General features: G+C 35.9%; 1 long non-coding RNA gene across 3 annotated transcripts; it reads left to right on the forward strand.

Moving 5' to 3' along the window:
• The first annotated feature begins 1131 nt into the window (after positions 1-1131).
• On the forward strand, positions 1132-3109 carry LOC128868174 (uncharacterized). Of its 3 annotated transcripts, none has more exons than XR_008455076.1 (4): positions 1249-1318; positions 1383-1507; positions 1572-1873; positions 2549-3109. It is a non-coding gene; the product is annotated as an uncharacterized LOC128868174 (long non-coding RNA). The 3 variants fall into 3 exon arrangements; XR_008455077.1 differs by having other exon boundaries at positions 1572-1815; XR_008455075.1 differs by having other exon boundaries at positions 1132-1318; positions 1572-3109.
• Positions 3110-19695: the final 16586 nt, after the last annotated feature.

The following is a 19695-nucleotide window of genomic DNA, read 5'->3' on the forward strand; positions in this document are numbered from 1 at the left end:
GAAGCAAGAGCAGTAGCGGAAAGCACAAGAGCATGATAGAATACAAGACACCAGCGTTGCGACTATATACTGTTACGTTTTCCTCAAATAAAACGTCTATCTTTAATTCTTCTGAGTTCGATTACTGGATTGATAAATAAAATTCTCAAATAATTAATTAATACTTAATCACTTTATTTTACGTTTACACATTCACACGCTCTTCTTGAAACGGAATACATGGTGCACATGTAAGTTGAATTGAATACCGAAGGTAGCGCCTTCCGAAACCCGTTACTTAATTTTTCGCTGCTGACGTCATACACCATGGTATACAAAGTAAAAAAGACGGGATTTTGGCCGAGTTTAAACTTGACAGCGCTGCCGGTATTGAAATATGTCATTTTGCATTATAATGCGCAGTACTTGCTGGCAGCACTGTCAATGTGACAATTCATGCAACTGATAGATTTGTTGAAAAATTGCAAATAGATTTGTTGCATTTATGAACGCGCTGTGCAGTAAAATTGTTACTAAGTTTGGTCATGGACGATGTATGTGAGGAAAAAACCGATAGTCTTTTATTAAATTTAAGAAAAAAAAAACCGTGTAAAGCTTAAAAGAAGGACATATCTTGTCGAAAGTTTAATATCAAAACGGAAAATACCCAAAAATAAGTCTTTTTTTGAAACAATAAAATCGTTTCCCGAGGATATATTTTATTCTCATTTTCGAATGAATTGGTCCACTTTTCGCTGGGCGTTGTTTCTATCTATTTTTAAATCTTTATTAACTTTTTTTACTTCATCTACGACCTTAGCCCAGAGCACGCTCTTTTTCCTCCTTCCCGACGTGAACTCGTTCTCCATGCTCAGTCGGACTCTGAGCAGTAATTTTATCTCCGATGTACTAAAGTAATCACTAAAACCAAGAAAAGTATAATAAAATAAAGTTTAAATATCGTATTTCTCATCAAATTTTGTATTAAAAGCTAAAATAAATAATTAAATTCCCACTTTTCATCAGACATTGTACTAGCGTATTTATTGGCAGTGTGAAAATTTTTGCTGCAAATAATGCACGACCTTTGATACAAAAATGACGTTTAAGAACGCGTTGCATTTGCAGTACTGCCATATTTGCATTTTTGAACGCACTGCTCACTCTGAAATGGTTGTTGCGCATTATAATGCATTGTTGAACATACCCCGTATTAGGTTTGCGGTCACCCGAATCAGTTGGTGCGTGACTACCATTTGGAAGACGTAGGTTCGAATGACGTAGTGTCCGTGAAACAACAAAATGACGAAAAATAGCGGTCGCCTCTTGGCAGGCAATGGTAAACCTCCGAGTGTATTTCTGCCATGAAAAAGCTTCTCATAAAAAATATCTGCCGTTCGCAGTCGGCTTGAAACTGTAGGTCTCTCCATTTGTGGAACAACATCAAGACGCACTGCATAAATAGGAGGAGGAGCTCAGCCAAACACCCAAAAAGGGTGTACGCGTATATATATATATATATATATTGGTAATTAATGCATATGTGAACGTACTTTTATATACGTGTGCTTAATAACTACCTCAATTTCTAGATGTGGCAGTACGTATCTTCTGGCGATTTCTGTTGTAGCAGCTTACTAATCCCTGTCTGTCGTCTTCGTCTAACTCATCTAACGGTGGACCCAGAAAGCGTACTCTGTCTCGCCATCAAGGTTTGTTATGTTTTTGTTTTAGTATGTCATTCACTTGCAAGGCGAATTGAGTATCTATGGTGGCGCCATTAAATATTTATTTTTCGCGATTTTCAGCCCAGTTCACAATAAAAAACAAACAAAAGTAGCAAAAATTACGTGTTTGTTAAAATTCAGTGAATGGCTTAGTAGTTTTATGATTTGTGAGATTTGAATTAATCAAACTAATGAAATCGCAGTGCCCCGTGTTAAATTGTGAAAGCACAAATGAATATAAAGCCTGCAAATGCAGTTTGTTTACGTTTTTATGCGGAAGACGCCGTGGCAAGAAAGTATGTGTGCGTATGTATAATCGCTTGTGTTTGGTTGTGTCCATTGTTTTCGCTTACTCTTCCTCTTCACAAACAAGGAATTACTTGTTATGGCCTCTGGTACGGTCAAGCATTGTTTGACAAGAACTTTATATGTGTGCGTGTCGGGTGCTTGACTCTAATATCTAAAATTTTTGATTTTTACCGACAACAAGTATGTGTGACACGACGCCACCCGACTGCACTAACACATACAAAGCGCAGTCAAGCATGCTGTATCGTCACCAGAGGCCATTACAGAGAACGTTAATTATACATTATAATTATACATTAACGTTCTCTGCTTACGACACGGTGAATTCGCAAGGCGCAATCGTGTATTCTATCATTATTGATCGCGTAGCTTCTACAATATTAATTTACGCTTTCACAATTTAACAAGCGGCAGTTCACATTCATTAATTTGTTTAGTTTAAATCTAACAAAGAACCAAACCACTCGCCGAATTTTTAAAAATATGTAATTTTTCCTCCTTTTGTTTATTTTGTTCGTTTATCGACTTGTCAGGCGCATCTATTCAAAGTGGTAGCATTCGAGCAACAACAACATTTTTCAATTGAAAATGTCAAGCGAAAGAGAATAGAAGAATGGAATGAATGACAAATAGATAAAATTAGTTAGTCGCGCATTTCCAACAAAATACGTATATGGTAAACTTGAAATACTCAGCCCTATCACAGAATCCGTCGTAGAAACCCTACGAATATCATACTTTTGGACAAGCAACCCTGCGTTTTCTGTGTTATCGATAATTATTATTACGAATGTGAAGAGAAATATCAAAACAAAAACTAAATGAAATGGACGCCGGCAAAGAAAACAGATTTGTAAACATAATTTTAGTTAAATGTTTGTTATCAGTGTTGCCAATTTAGCGAGTTTGTCGCTTGAATTGACGACTTTTGCTTGAGTCTTGGCAACAAAAAAAGTTTGGACGACAAAAATGATTTAGCGACTTATCTGGCGACTTTTGGAGTGCAAATCAAAACCGTTTTACGCAATAGATACTTTTCTGTCAACTTGATTACCCGTGAATGCCCTTTAACTTCTATACTCTAGAGTAACAATTTATTGACTGAAATTAACAAAAATCATACGTTGTATTAATAAATAATAAAATATATTCCAATTCAATTACACCTTGTTTCACACAATTGTAATGAGTAACCAAATTATTTTTACGACTGATCACATAGAGCAATGCGGTCGGGGAATCCCCGGATTTTATTATGTTCTGTACGTGAAACAGTTGAATTGATATCGGCTCAGTTGATTGCTTACTATCCTCTAGCTTACTTACTTTTTAATTCATTTTAAGTAAATATAAAATATTTAAATATATCTCGAGGTTGCTTAAATAATGGATTTACCTCTGAAAAAAAGCAGTATTTCAGGAGATTGAAACTAACTTCCGTTGATCTCAAATTTCAGTAGAGTTGGTATTACTGGTTTAATTATTATTCATCTAAAAATCTTAAGTCTGCAGCTGGCCTCTTGTGCACCTCTCAGAATGAAATTTAGGATCCGCCCCTGATGGAGTTATCGACTTTCTAGCGACTTTTGATATTGGCCCTAGCGACTCAGATTTATTGGCGTTGGCAACACTGTTTGTTATATACTCGTATTATTAATTATGCATTCATATTACAGAAAAAAGCGTGTGTCCACAAACGCTTTGCCCTCTTATTACTTATAAAATTTAATATCAAATTTCGCATGCGTATTGCTACCGTAATTTCTAGCAACCTCAGTAAACGTCGCATACAGACTACCGCCAACTGTTTATTATTAGCAGCCAATTGCGCAATTAAATTAACTATTCTTTCTCCTTGTATTTTCTTCATATCGTTAATAATAATTCAAGAAACCAAAAAGACCAAAATATTCCACCAAAAAAATTTATATGAAGAAAAACCTCTCACAACAGTATTTACAGCTTATTGTCAATTTTGCAGGTAATCTGCCATATGTGAACGGGTAGATTAATTTGGTGGACTTATAGGTGATTAATGCATATGTGAACGTATTATTAAATTATTAGGAGATTATCATACTATCTGGACAACCAAACACAGTACCACCATTCGATAACGCCATAAAACAGGACGTGTATACATGTGAGATAAATTTTCAAATTAAATATATACTTCTTTATGAATATTTTAGCCAATATACATGCCAACAATCAACGCGAAAACAAATAAGAATGTGTAAGTATAGAAACAAAACATATAAACATTGAAATCAAAATACATATAATTTTAAATGCAAAGAAAAATTAGCGTTTAGAGTACATATGTATATACATATATAAAACTCAAATACTTACTTATACCTACATGTTGTAATTATATTTATTTATTATGTTTTCAATATAATTATTTTTCAACATCATTTCATTTCAGTAATTTGTAAAAATATTATAGTAAAATTTTGTCTTGATACGTACTTGAGGAATTTTGCGGTTGATCGACAATTTTTGATGATACTGTTTTAGTTTGCATTTCTTCCTTTCCTCTTTATAGTTGCTCGTTGGTTTAATGTCAGACTTATTGGTAGCTGGTAGTTAGGTGTAAGCATGTCGCAGTCTTTGTTCACTTTCCAACAAGTGAATGATGATCGATATCTTCGCGGCAATAAAACCACCGAACTCGGTTCCATCATGTATAATGACACGGTGAACCTTGCTTGGCGGTTATTTTTCGACCAATTGTGTTTGTTGCTTTTTGAAAAAAGTCTCAGTGAAAAATAAACGGCTAAGGTAATAGAACATTTTGACGTGATAACGTCTTATAATTCGATTTAGCCGGCTGCACGCACGAAAAAATGTGTCGTTACCTTGCGCATTGTCGTTACCTTGAATGAACTGCAAGCGAAAGCGCGGAACGAACGACAAAGCAAACGCAGAGAACGTAAATTCATAGAGAAGGCTCAGGAACGAATGGGCAGGTTAACACACACACATCAAAACGAGGGTAGGAAGTTAACAGAAGAGAGTTAACATAGCGGAGCGTAGTCAACAGAAATAAATATAGCGTTTGCATTGAAATGTAAAATGCCATGATTTGGTGTTATTATTATTATTAGAAGGCCATTACGCACTGCGACCAGAGTTGATCTATTGTGAAAGGCCTATTTTGTAACCCTAGAGTTTTAGGCTTTTTAGACATTTTAGCACAGTTTTGGGTTTGTTGTTCCAAAGATTGCATGGAGATACTACGATACCACCAAGGTGGTGAAGTCTTTGTCTGCCCAACGCAGGACATTCACAAAGCACATGTTCTGAGCTTTCTATGTCCATTTCGCAAAAGCGGCAGACATTGGTCTCGGATAGACCAATATTATTTAGATGGTACCTCAGGCTGCAGTGACCTGTAAGGTATCCTGTTAAAAGACGCAGATCTACTCTGTTTAGTGAGAGAAGTTTGTCAGATATTCCTTTGTTGGGACTTAGGAATAGTTTGGCTTGACGCTGACCGGCACAGTTTAGCCAGTGTGCGGCAAGTTTTCCTTCCTCCCATTTCCTAAGGGATTCATTAATGTGGCCGTTTGTCAGTCCACAGAAAGGCTCAGGACCAGTAAGTTGCATATTTGCTCCTTGTTTTGTAAGGTCATCAGCCATTTCATTTCCCACATGTCCTTCATGTCCCGGAATCCAACATAGTGTTACTGTGTTGAGGTTTCCTAACGTATTTAGAAGGTTTAGGCAATCATTTACCAATTTAGAGGTGATAGTTGTTGATAGAAGGGCTTTTAGAGCCGCTTGGCTATCTGAAAGTATGTAGATGTGAGTACCTCTCATTTTCCTTCTAAGGCATTCTCTCACACATATTTCAATGGCATGTATTTCTGCCTGGAATATAGTTGGGTAGGATCCCATCGGAATCGATTTTTTGAATTTGGGCCCATTGATTCCTGCCCCTGTTCTACCATTTTCCAATTTGGACCCATCAGTAAACCATAGCTGGGAGCCAGGTTTGAAAGTGATAGAGTTAGTTCTCCAGTCTGTTCGTTCATTGATTATAACTTGGAAGTTCCTGAAGAGTATTGGTTTGGGTGATAGTATATCATCCCTATGAAGAATGGGACTATGTAGGAAGTCTTCTAAGATCTTTAAATGTCCTTTCATATCCCCACTTTTAAGTTCAGATATACCTTTTAGTCTTAAGGCACTCGAGCGAGCTTCCCTTTCAATTAGAATTGGAAGCGGTGGTATGTTCAGGAGCACACCCAATGCATCCGTGGGACACGTTTTCATAGCCCCTGTAATACCAACACATACCAGGCGATGCAGTTTGCTTAATTCGTTTGCCGCCTTTCTTTGCTTGACCTTGGGCCACCATGCTAAGGATGCATAAGTGACTATGGGTTTTACAACTGTGGTGAATGTCCAGAAGGTCATTCTAGGGCTTAGTCCCCATGTCTTGCCAAAAAGCCTTGTACAGGCAAAGAATGCCCTTGTGGCTTTTGAAGTAACTCTCTCAATATGGGAGTTCCACGTAAGCGTTTTGTCAAGACTAACGCCAAGATAGTTCGCTTCTGTCGAGAGTTCAAGTGTTGTTCTATTAAGGGTCGGACATTTGAGATTTATGTTCCTTCTCCTAGTAAACGGTACAAGAGTTGTTTTGGATGGGTTGATGGAGAGCCCTTTTTCCGTGCACCATTTGTTTATTATTGTAAGGGCTTGCTGCATGCGATCCGAAATGGTTTCCTCATGCCAGCCTAATACATAAACTACTAGGTCATCAGCGTAACCCTGAGTGTGGAATCCTAGGTTATTCAGTTTGTGGAGAAGTTCATCTATGACTAGAGTCCACAGAAGAGGTGAGAGTACGCCACTTTGAGGGCAACCTCTTGTGGCTTTAATAGATTTGATTGTTCCTCCTAGTTCGGTGCTGATCGTCCTAGATTTCAGCATGAATATTATCCATCTAGTGATGGGTTCAGGTACCTCCTTTTGATATAGGGCATTATAGATTGCCTCATAGGAGGTGTTATCAAAAGCTCCTGATATGTCAATAAATGCACATAGAGCTATCTGTTTGGACTCAATAGCCTTTTCAATAACTGTTACCAGGCTGTGTATTGCAGTCTCAGTGGATTTTCCCTGTTGATAGGCAAATTGAAGTCGATGCAGTGGGAATTTAGCTAGATTGTATTCCCTAATATACTGATCAACTATCTTTTCCATTGTTTTGAGGAAAAATGAGCTGAGACTAATTGGTCTGTATGATTTAGGCAATTGTTCGGGTTTTTTCCCTACCTTTGGAATAAATACGACCTTAACCTCAGCCCATTTTGTAGGCGAATATCCTAGCAATAAGCTTGCTTTGTATAGTCTGGTCAAATTAGGGATAATATGGTGTGCACCCTGCTGTAAGAGACAGGGGAATATCCCATCAGGACCAGGAGATTTGTATGGGCTGAATGTTGATATCGCCCATTGTACCCGCTTTTCATGGAATAGCTTGTTTGCTAGTTTTAAGTTCTCAGCACCCGCAGATGTAGTAGTTTCTGCCGGTACAGAGATCTCGTCTAGCACAAGTGATCCAGGGAAGTGAGTGTCCAGCAGAAGTTGACTGGTTTTCTCTGGATTCCTTGTGTAGCTTCCGTCTGGCTTTTTCAGGGTACTAATGCCGTTTGAGTGATCTTTTAGTAGGACTTTTTGGATACGAATAGCATCCGGAAGACTACAAATCTTTTCACAGTGATTCCTCCAAGTAGCCCTTTTAGATTTCCTCAATTCTTTATTGTAGTTGGTTAGGGCTGTTGAGTAGGAGGACCAGTCCCCCATTGCTTTAGCTCTATTCCATAGGGTTCTTGTTTCTTTACGCAGGTTGGAAAGTGTACTATTCCACCAAGGAACATTTCTTTGTGGCTTTTTCACTTTTACTGGGCAACTTTCCTGAAACACAGATATTATGTTTGAATGTAGTTCGTTCGATTCGAACTCAAGCTCAGATATAAGCTGAATGTGACGCTTAGAGCAGTTAACACTTTGTTCTAAATAGAAGTGAAAGTAGTCCCAGTTAGTTTTTCTGGGGTTTCTGTAAATTGTCATTTGTGGTTTGGTTGCACCTATATCGAATCTAATATGTCTGTGATCCGACATAGATGTTTCCTCTGACACATGCCAATTTGAGATTTCGGACAAAACATTATGGCTAGAGAGAGTGATGTCAAGGACTTCACCTCTAATTGCATTAATGAATGTAGGTTCGTTGCCTCGGCTTAGGATAGATATATTATACCTAAGTAGAAATTCAATAAGGTACTCACCTCTTGGATTGATGTTTGTGCTTCCCCACGCTGTGTGGTGCGCATTTGCATCACAGCAGAGGATCCACCGGAGACGTTTTTGCTGGCAATATTCCACCAGGGCTATAACCTCCCTTGTTGGAGCAGTGACCTCATCTCCTGGAAGGTAGGCGGAGGCAAGTACTACCTCATGCTCACCTTTGCTCGTTGGCACTTTTACCCAAATCGCCACCTGGTCTTCTGTAATGAACTGTGATATTGGGATAAAGGTTAGTTGATTATTTATTATCAACGCCGCTCTGGGACGGTCTTTGTTGGCAGCATATATCAACTTACCGTTTACGCTCTGGAGTCCCAGAACGACTCCTTTACGTACCCATGGTTCTTGAATGAAAGCTACATCCAAGAGTTCTTGGTTAAATCTCTTCGTAAGCACGTCTGAGGTTGCTTTTGCGTGATGGAGATTTATTTGAAGGCATCCGAGTTGCCTTCTGGTGTTGTAAGATTTTCGCTTAGGCCAGGTCATCTAGTGATCCTTCGTTTGGCAATGACTGCCTTTTTTTTGCCTCGGTTGCTTTTCAGCAGGACTGCTTCCTCAGCGGACATCTGATCCCCTCTTCGATCCTTGTTGTGGCTGTGGCTGTGCGCTTTTTTATCAGCCTGCAGCGGGGGTCGCATGCGAATACCCTCGGCCACGTTATGGCGCCATGTGCCGGATGTGGTTGGCTTTCCTGCCTCTTGTCTGGAGCAGCTGGCCTTGTCGTCCTGGGCTATTGAAGCCGTTGGAGTCAAAGTTCCCGCTTCCTCAGAGCTTTGTTTCGCCGAGGGTTCAGAGTCCTTTTCGATAACCTTAGGCGGATCAATCGGGCCTTTAGATTTTGGCCGAAGTTGGGTTTTACCGAACCCGTAGTTCAGCCAGTTGTTGGAAGTCTTTATGACTTCTGCGGAGATTGGGTCGATAGCAATGGTAATTTCTACCACAGTACCCTTGCGCACTCTGTTGAGCACCCGCCAGTCATTTGTGTTGAGGCCCTCGTTTTGGCCGTCAAGGAGGCTAATAATATCCTCAGTTGTGGTGCTGTCCAATTCTGGAAAGTGACCAACGAAGATTTGTGGGCGCGGTATGTCCGCCTCCTGCACAATCTTCAGCTGTGCATCTTTCCACGGCTTCAGCTTAGGAACTACTTCCTTTAGCCAATTAGCCGTATCATCGCAGCCGCATGATATAACTATATATCCTGGGCGAAAGGTGCAGCTATTAAATTTGGGCTTTGCAGCACCAGTCTGCTTTTTCCTTATCGCCTCCAGGATAGCATGTTGTATGGCCGTTAGTCTTTCCGTCGACCATACCGTAGTTGGATAATCATGAGGAATTATTCCCAACTTCGTGCTGCACGCCGCGTCTTTGTAAGACATTTTTGTTGAGTCTACCTTGACTTCTGGATTAGGCACTGCTGCCTTTGGCCCTTCCGTTTCGGTAGTCTCTACTGCCTTTTTTCCAACGCTAGAGCTCCCCTGTAAATTGGCACGCTTAGGGGAGCTTTGCTTTGGCGTGGTGCTGCTGGAGCGTTGTCACTTCAGATCAGCTGGTTTTTGAGCCAACTCTCTTGCCTCGTCGATGCTGTGACCTTTTCTCAGGAAGTACTTTAGGCGCTTTCTGGCGGCACCGCAAAGCCGCACCTTGTCTTCGTCCTTTCTTCCTGTATCACGAGTGGGAGAAGATAATAGTTTCTCCTCTTACTCTGGTGATATGGTAGCTTTGCCATCTGGCCCCAAGGCCACGTCGTCAACTTCCATATCCGTGATTTCGCTGACAGTTGGAGGGCATTGTTTGCCCTTAGCTGCCTGCGATGTTGTAGGTAGTTCGGCACTGTTTACCGAAAGGTCGTTATCGACCTGGTTTATATTGGGCACTCCTGCCTTTTTTAATGAATTGTTTAACTCCGCCATGTGGTCTCACGAGTGAAGGGGAAGGGAAGGTCGAGCCACGACAGTGCCCCGGTGTCGCGGTAAAGCTAATTACAACCAGAGGGCGCCCGATATCTGGAGGTCACCGTTATAAGACACACTTACGTAGTGCCATTCATCCTATAGGCACGGTTCGAATTACACCTAGGATTACGGGTTTTTTCGAGTTATGCCTCTCTAGATCCGCCATTTTTGCTTAAAAGCAGGGGCACCTCGTGCAGGAGTGGCATTCTGCCACAATGGTCGGTCTTTAGGCTACTGGCACAGCTGCCATACGCCTCTGTGTGCATTCCCCCAAGAAGCAACGTACACTTCACTAACACTTTGGTGTTAGGGAAAAGAAAATAATAGAAGACTTGTACATTTTTCTTTCATGCATATTTGCCGTCGGCATTTTGCATGCGCAAATGGATTATTTCTTGTGAGATGAATAAATTAATTCTAAGTAACGCAATAGCACCGTAGGCCTAAGTAGCTAGTGTGCTCTATCAATTAGTGTTATATTTCATATTTCTCTAATAAATAATAATAATAATAATTCTAAGTATACGCATGCATGAATATGAAATTTTAAGTATCTAATTGACTAAATTGTATTGAATTTAGGTCTATTATCAAAATTATTTAAATATCATAACACAAAAAATAACTTTGTAAACCATTCATTTACATCAAGGTTTATTATTCAGCAAAGTGTTGAATTAATATAACATCTACCATCCATATTCATGTGGAAAAAACATGACTTGCCTCAAAACCCAGCTCATACACCTCTCATACACATCTACATATAAAGAATTCAAAGCAAATAGACAAACGTACGCAAACATATTTCTAATATATGTACATATGTATGTATGGATGCAAAAATCACATTTCCCTTTCATGCTTATTTCCCGTAGGCATTTTGCATGCGCAAATGGATTATTTCTTGTGAGATGAATAAATTAATTCTAAGTATATGCATGCATGAATGTGAAATTTTAAGTATCTAATTAACTAAATTGTATTGATATTAAGTGCATTATCAAAATAATTTCAAAATTTTCACATAAAAAATTGGCTTTGTAAACCATTCATTTGCATCAACGGTTATTATTCAACAATATGTGTCCTTTTTAAATTTTTATATCCATATGTATGTATGTATATTCATATACTAAATAGATTTAACATCTACCATCCATATTCATGTGGGCAGAAAAAAATTTTGAGCTGCCTCAAAACACAGCTCATATGTATCTACATATAAAAAATTCAAAAGCAAATAGACAAACGTATGCAAACATATTCCTAACATATGCAAAAAACTCATCTAAACGGTATTCGCGTACATATACATATGTATGTATATATGCATACATATATGAATACATATGTTGGGACAATGTACATATGTACGTAAATGTTTCTATTCTAAGCAAAACAATGAATATTCGTATATACATATAACCGCACATACTTACTTTATGCCTCTACATGTGTATGCTTCCAAAACTAAAATTCTAAGCCTAGCGACTACAAGAACAAAATGCATTCCTAGGCGTAGCTGTTGCGGCCATGATTATTTACCCGCGACGGCGCTGAACAGTTTCAAATATTAAAAAGCACAACAAAAACAAATTCATTGATAAGTTCGAGCTCATATTTCTACGAGCAAAGTACTTTCATTCATAAAACGAGCCGCCCATATGCCAATTTTCTCGACCATTCGAAAATAGTCAATATTGAAATATTTCGCGTTGAATTATTTGCCAATATTTGGTAAATCTTGAATTTTTGTCAAGTCGAGTGGCCGCGGCTCCGTACATACATATGTATGCATCAATATATGTATGTAAATATGTGTTCTCAATTCTCGACAGCAATAGCAAATCGAAATATTTTTTTTGTCGCAAGTGCTCGCAGCCTCATATGTATGTACATATGTATGTCTATGGAAGTTTGTAGGCATGTATTTATGTGTATGCGTGTTTGCTTTTGCACGTCCATATGAACGATTTTTCATATGCAGATATTCATTTGATTTAGCTGAACGAATATATTGATTTTGTAAGGAAATCCTGTCGAATTAAATTATTGGTATATGTTCATTTAAGTTCTTCTTACCAAATAAATATTATTATCCTTAAGAAAATGAAATACTAGTTTTTTTAATTTTAATTTTTTATTTTTATTCACAAGTAATTTAAGTACTCTTATATATATATGTATATATAATATATTACAATGCCATAAATAACAGGTATTTACATTTCCTGAAATGAAAAAAAATATATATAAAATTGTGAAAGCACGAATTACGAAATTGTTCTCATACTATAACAATTTCTCACACGACTTCGATATTGACATCGATTAAGTCATTGCGATTTACCTGATTTTTAAAACACTACTCTCAATCCATCGTGATTAAGTGAAAATTGTAGTGGTTTAAAAATCTAAGCTCTGGTGCTACCTGAAAAAGAAGATAAAAGGAAAACCTGAAAGATGGAGAAAAATCTGAAAGATGGAGAAAACCCTAAAAAATAAAAAAAATCTGGAAAATAGGCACGCAGCTCTCGATGCAGCAGCTCCTTTTTTTCGGTCCACTTGTTCGGTGGAACATCATCATAGCCTAATTAAAATTTTTATTTTTATTTTTACATTTTTATTTTATTCATTATAATTATATAAATATATAAAACTAGAACCCGCACCCTCCGGGGATTTAAAGTTTTCAAGTAATTTATTGTTAAAATTGTGTAGTTTAGCGAAAGGATATTGTTGTTTTGAATACAAGTATAAAAACCAGTAAAAATACGTTTGTGACCATATATTTTATGAATTGAAGTGAAATTTAGAACAAAATACATACATATGTATATGTATGTGTTATATTGTACCAATCAGGGCCGTAGAGAGCATATCCAGGCCCGGGGGAAAATTGCAAATGCGGGCCCTTTCAAATGATGTCTAATTCATATAAATACGTATAATCTCGAGTCTGGGCCCCTCTGAAAACTCCGGGCCCGGGTGAAAAAGTATCCGATTGCATGCAATCATACATTTTTTCCAATATTTGGCGCAATTTTCATATATGTATGTAAACCTAATATACATATGTCCTTTGCTAATATACATATGTATATAAACATGCATACATAAAATTTCGCGCAATTTTCATAAAAAAACCAAAAAGAACAAATCTGTAAACATGCATACAATCATATGGACATATCAAATGAACAAATCTGTTCTGTACGCAAGCAAATGTAAGCTAATGTAAACTACATTTTTTCACACTTGCGTATCACTCTCTACCTCTCATTTCTCTCCGGCAGCTATATTAATTAATTTCCTACTGTTAACTTGTGCTGATTTCATTTTCCTACCCGTATTTTGTTAGGAGGAACGGGCCGGGACTGCGCCTTCTCTATGAATTTACGTTCTCTGGAGAAGGCGCAGTTCCGGCCCGTTCCTCCTAACAAAATACGGGTAGGAAAATGAAATCAGCACAAGTTAACAGTAGGAAATTAATTAATATGGCTGCCGGAGAGAAATGAGAGGGAGAGAGTGATACGCAAATGTAAAAAAATGTAGTTTACATTAGCTTACATTTGCTTGCGTACAGAACAGATTTGTTCATTTGATATGTCCATATGATTTGTTCTTTTTGGTTTTTTTATGAAAATTGCGCGTAATTGTATGTATGCATGTTTATATACATATGTATATTAGCATAGGACATATGTATGTAATTAAGTTATGAAAATTGCGCGAAATTTTATGTATGCATGTTTATATACATATATTAGCAAAGGACATATCTATATTAGGTTTACCTACATATATACATATATGAAAATTGCGCCAAATATTGGAAAAAATGTATGATTGCACTATATTTGATTTTGATATGCATGCATGAAATAGAAAGCAGAGAAGGGATTTATTTATTTAGGATGCGCACTTTCTCATTATTTTATTTACATATTTATAAAAAACTTTTGAATTTAAAAGATCGGGTTTAGGATAATGCCGTATGGGCAATTTTAGGCCAAGTATAATGATTTATTTAATGAAACTTGGTTGAGATGTAAGGGAGTGGCTCATGAACTACTTTTATATCTTTCAATATTTCCACGCATTTTAATACAATACACTTATAAATTGGTACATAATACAACTATGTATGTACATATGTTGTTCTAAATTTCACTTCAATTCATAAAATATATGGTCACAAACGTATTTTTACTGGTTTTTATACTTGTATTCAAAACAACAATATCCTTTCGCTAAATTACACAATTTTAGCAATAAATTACTTGAAAACTATAAATCTCCGGAGGGTGCGGGTTCTAGTTTTATATAGTATGTATATGATTATACTGAATATACCTTAATCTAAATTTTGTAAAAATAAAAATAAAAATTTTAATTAGGCTATGATGATGTTCCACCGAACAAGTGGACCGAAAAAAAGAATAAAGTATATAGTATTGTAATATATATACTATATGTGCTCATAGGCTATTATTTTTTTATTGAATTTTTGGATTCTCCATCGTCGATTTTATATGTGGTCAAAATTTAGTCAAATTCTAGTTCCACAAAGTGGGTCAAAATGTCAGTCAAAAAATAATAAATATTTACAGACATACGAGATTTGAGTGAGCTACTTTCGACAAAAAGTTTGAAATTCATTTTCTCAAAACATCAAAAAATGTATAGGCTATTTTAATACTAAGGGGACGATATATGAGCAGTTAACTTACTTGTTGGTAAAAATAAAAATTAGAGATTAAAAAAACTAGTGTTTCAATTTTTTAAGAATAATAATATTTATTTGGTAAGAAGAACTTAAATGAACATATACCAATAATTTAATTCGACAGGATTTCCTTACAAAATCAATATATTCGTTCAGCTAAATCAAATGAATATCTGCATATGAAAAATCGTTCATATGGACGTGCAAAAGCAAACACGCATATACATAAATATGTACATGCCTACAAACTTCCATAGACATACATATGTACATACATATGAGGCTGCGAGCACTTGCGACAGAAAAAATATTTCGATTTGCTATTGCTGTCGAGAATTGAGAACACATATTTACATACATATATTGATGCATACATATGTACGGAGCCGCGGCCACTCGACTTGACAAAAATTCAAGATTTATCAAATATTGGCAAATAATTCAACGCGAAATATTCCAATATTGACTATTTTCGAATGGTCGAGAAAATTGGCATATGGGCGGCTCATTTTATGAATGAAAGTACTTTGCTCGTAGAAATATGAGCTCGAACTTATCAATGAATTTGTTTTTGTTGTGCTTTTTAATATTTGAAACTGTTCAGCGCCGTCGCGCGTAAATAATTATGACCGCAACAGCTACGCCTAGGAATGCATTTTGTTCTTGTAGTCGCTAGGCTTAGAATTTTAGTTTTGGAAGCATACACATGTAGAGGCATAAAGTAAGTATGTGCGGTTATATGTATATACGAATATTCATTGTTTTGCTTAGAATAGAAACTTTTACGTACATATGTACATTGCCCCAACATATGTATTCATATGTATATGCATATATACATACATATGTATATGTACGCGAATACCGTTTAGATGAGTTTTTTTGCATATGTTAGGAATATGTTTGCATACGTTTGTCTATTTGCTTTTCGATTTTTTGGATGTAGATACATATGAGCTGTGTTTTGAATATGGATGGTAGATGTTATATCTATTTAGTATATGAATATACATACATATGGATATAAAAATTTAATTTTTTATGTGAATATTTTGAAATTATTTTGATAATGCACTTAATATCAATACAATTTAGTTAATTACATACTTAAAATTTCACATTCATGCATGCATATACTTAGAATTAATTTATTCATCTCACAAGAAATAATCCATTTGCGCATGCGAAATGCAGAGAACGTTAAATATAGAGAAGTCTTAATGACAGGAAAGTGTTCATTTTCGAGGGGTACTCGTCTCGCGAAGACAATTTCACCACAGACACATTTTTCAACAAAAATTAACAGTAAGGGGCTGAATTATGTAAATTTAGCAGCAGTCGATAAGAATTTGTTGGTGATTAGAAGCAAAGAATGCTAGGTAGCTTTTTAATATGACCTATATATTTGAATTTCTCCAAATCATCCAAATTATGTACATATGTTATGTCTGTCTGTCTGGTGTCTGTAAAACTTTGTTGAATTCCCTTCAACTGAATCAAAATCCTCTATAGCAAACGCTTCATTACCAGGCGCACAGGAAGATGGCATATGCAAATGTAAATTTGTGAATTTATATACATTTGCGCATATGTATATGCTGTGTGTATGTATGCTCACCAGCCACAGCTCAAGATAAAACGGTAAAGCTTCTCAAGAAATCCAGCGCGCATTCAAAGGCGCAGCGCACATTCATAGGCACATCATTGTACATATACACATATTTACGTACATATATTGATGCATACATATGTACGATGCCGCGGGCACTCGACTTGACAAAAATTGAAGATTTATCAAATATTGGCAAATAATTCTACGCGAAATATTCCAATATTGACTATTTTCGAATTGTCGAGAAAATTGGCATATGGGCGGCTCGTTTTATGAATGAAAGTTCTTGCTCTTAGAACTATGAGCTCGAATTTATCAATGAATTTTTTGAAGATGAGTTTTTGTTGCACAGTACAATAGTTGAAACTGTTCGGCGCCGTCGCGACTGTTCAGCGCTATGGCAACTAGAATGATGGCCGCTACGCCTGCGTCTATGACTGCATTTTGTTCTTGTAGTCGCTAGGCATGGAATTTTAGCTTTGAACGACATACGCATTTTGAGGAATAAAGCGAATGCCCTGTGTGCAGAGAACGTAAATTCATAGAGAAGGCTCAGGAACGAATGGGCAGGTTAAATGTCAAAACACATCAAAACGAGGGTAGGAAGTTAACAGTCGAGAGTTAACATAGCGGAGCGTAGTCAACAGAAATAAATATAGCGTTTGCATTGAAATGTAAAATGCCATGATTTGATGTTAGGGAAAAGAAAATAACAGCAGACTTGTACATTTTTCTTTCATGCTTATTTGCCGTCGGCATTTTGCATGCGCAAATGGATTATTTCTTGTGAGATGAATAAATTAATTCTAAGTATATGCATGCATGAATGTGAAATTTTAAGTATCTAATTAACTAAATTGTATTGATATTAAGTGCATTATCAAAATAATTTCAAAATATCCACATTAAAAATTGGCTTTGTAAACCATTCATTTGCATCAACGGTTATTATTCAACAATATGTGTCCTTTTTAAATTTTTATATCCATATGTATGTATATTCATATACTACAAAGTGTTGAATATATTATATATACCATCTACCATCCATATTCGGGTGGGCAGAAAAAAATCTTGACCTGCCTCAAAACACAGCTCATATGTATCTACATATAAAAAATTCAAAAGCAAATAGACAAACGTATGCAAACATATTCCTAACATATGCAAAAAAACTCATCTAAACGGTATTCGCGTACATATACATATGTATGTATGTATGCATATACATATGAATACATATGTTGGGACAATGTACATATGTACGTAAATGTTTCTATTCTAAGCAAAACAATGAATATTCGTATATACATATAACCGCACATACTTACTTTATGCCTCTACATGTGTATACTTCCAAAACTAAAATTCTAAGCCTAGCGACTACAAGAACAAAATGCATTCCTAGGCGTAGCTGCTGCGGCCATGATTATTTACCCGCGACGGCGCTGAACAGTTTCAAATATTAAAAAGCACAACAAAAACAAATTCATTGATAAGTTCGAGCTCATATTTCTACGAGCAAAGTACTTTCATTCATAAAATGAGCCGCCCATATGCCAATTTTCTCGACCATTCGAAAATAGTCAATATTGGAATATTTCGCGTTGAATTATTTGCCAATATTTGATAAATCTTGAATTTTTGTCAAGTCGAGTGGCCGCGGCTCCATACATATGTATGCATCAATATATGTATGTAATTATGTGTTCTCAATTCTCGACAGCAATAGCAAATCGAAATATTTTTTCTGTCGCAAGTGCTCGCAGCCTCATATGTATGTATGTCTATGGAAGTTTGTAGGCATGTACATATTTATGTATATGCGTGTTTGCTTTTGCACGTCCATATGAACGATTTTTCATATGCAGATATTCATTTGATTTAGCTGAACGAATATATTGATTTTGTAAGGAAATCCTGCCGAATTAAATTATTGGTATATGTTCATTTAAATTCTTCTTACCAAATAAATATTATTATTCTTAAAAAATTGAAACACTAGTTTTTTTAATCTCTATTTTTTATTTTTACCAACAAGTAAGTTAACTACTCATATATCGTCCCCTTAGTATTAAAATAGCCTATACATTTTTTGATGTTTTGAGAAAATGAATTTCAAACTTTTTGTCGAAAGTAGCTCACTCAAATCTCGTTATGTCTGTAAATATTTATTATTTTTTGACTGACATTTTGACCCACTTTGTGGAACTAGAATTTGACTAAATTTTGACCACATATAAAATCGACGATGGAGAATCCAAAAATTCAATAAAAAAATAATAGCCTATGAGCACATATAGTATATATATTACAATACTATATACTTTATTCTTTTTTTCGGTCCACTTGTTCGGTGGAACATCATCATAGCCTAATTAAAATTTTTATTTTTATTTTTACAAAATTTAGATTAAGGTATATTCAGTATAATCATATACATACTATATAAAACTAGAACCCGCACCCTCCGGAGATTTATAGTTTTCAAGTAATTTATTGCTAAAATTGTGTAATTTAGCGAAAGGATATTGTTGTTTTGAATACAAGTATAAAAACCAGTAAAAATACGTTTGTGACCATATATTTTATGAATTGAAGTGAAATTTAGAACAAAATACATATATGTATGTATTATATTTTACCAATTTATAAGTGTATTGTATTATATTATAATGCGTGTAAATATTGAAAGTTATAAAAGTTGTTCATGAGCCACTCCCTAACATCTCAACCAAGTTTCATTAAATAAATCATTATACTTGGCCTAAAATTGCCCATACGGCATTATCCTAAACCCGATCTTTTAAATTCAAAAGTTTTTTATAAATATGTAAATAAAATAATGAGAAAGTGCGCATTCTAAATAAATAAATCCCTTCTCTGCTTTCTATTTCATGCATGCATATCAAAATCAAATATAATGCAATCATACATTTTTTCCAATATTTGGCGCAATTTTCATATATGTATATATGTAGGTAAACCTAATATAGATATGTCCTTTGCTAATATATGTATATAAACATGCATACATAAAATTTCGCGCAATTTTCATAA

This window comes from Anastrepha ludens, chromosome 6 (assembly GCF_028408465.1).
Source record: "Anastrepha ludens isolate Willacy chromosome 6, idAnaLude1.1, whole genome shotgun sequence".
NCBI classification, from domain to species: Eukaryota; Metazoa; Arthropoda; class Insecta; order Diptera; family Tephritidae; genus Anastrepha; species Anastrepha ludens.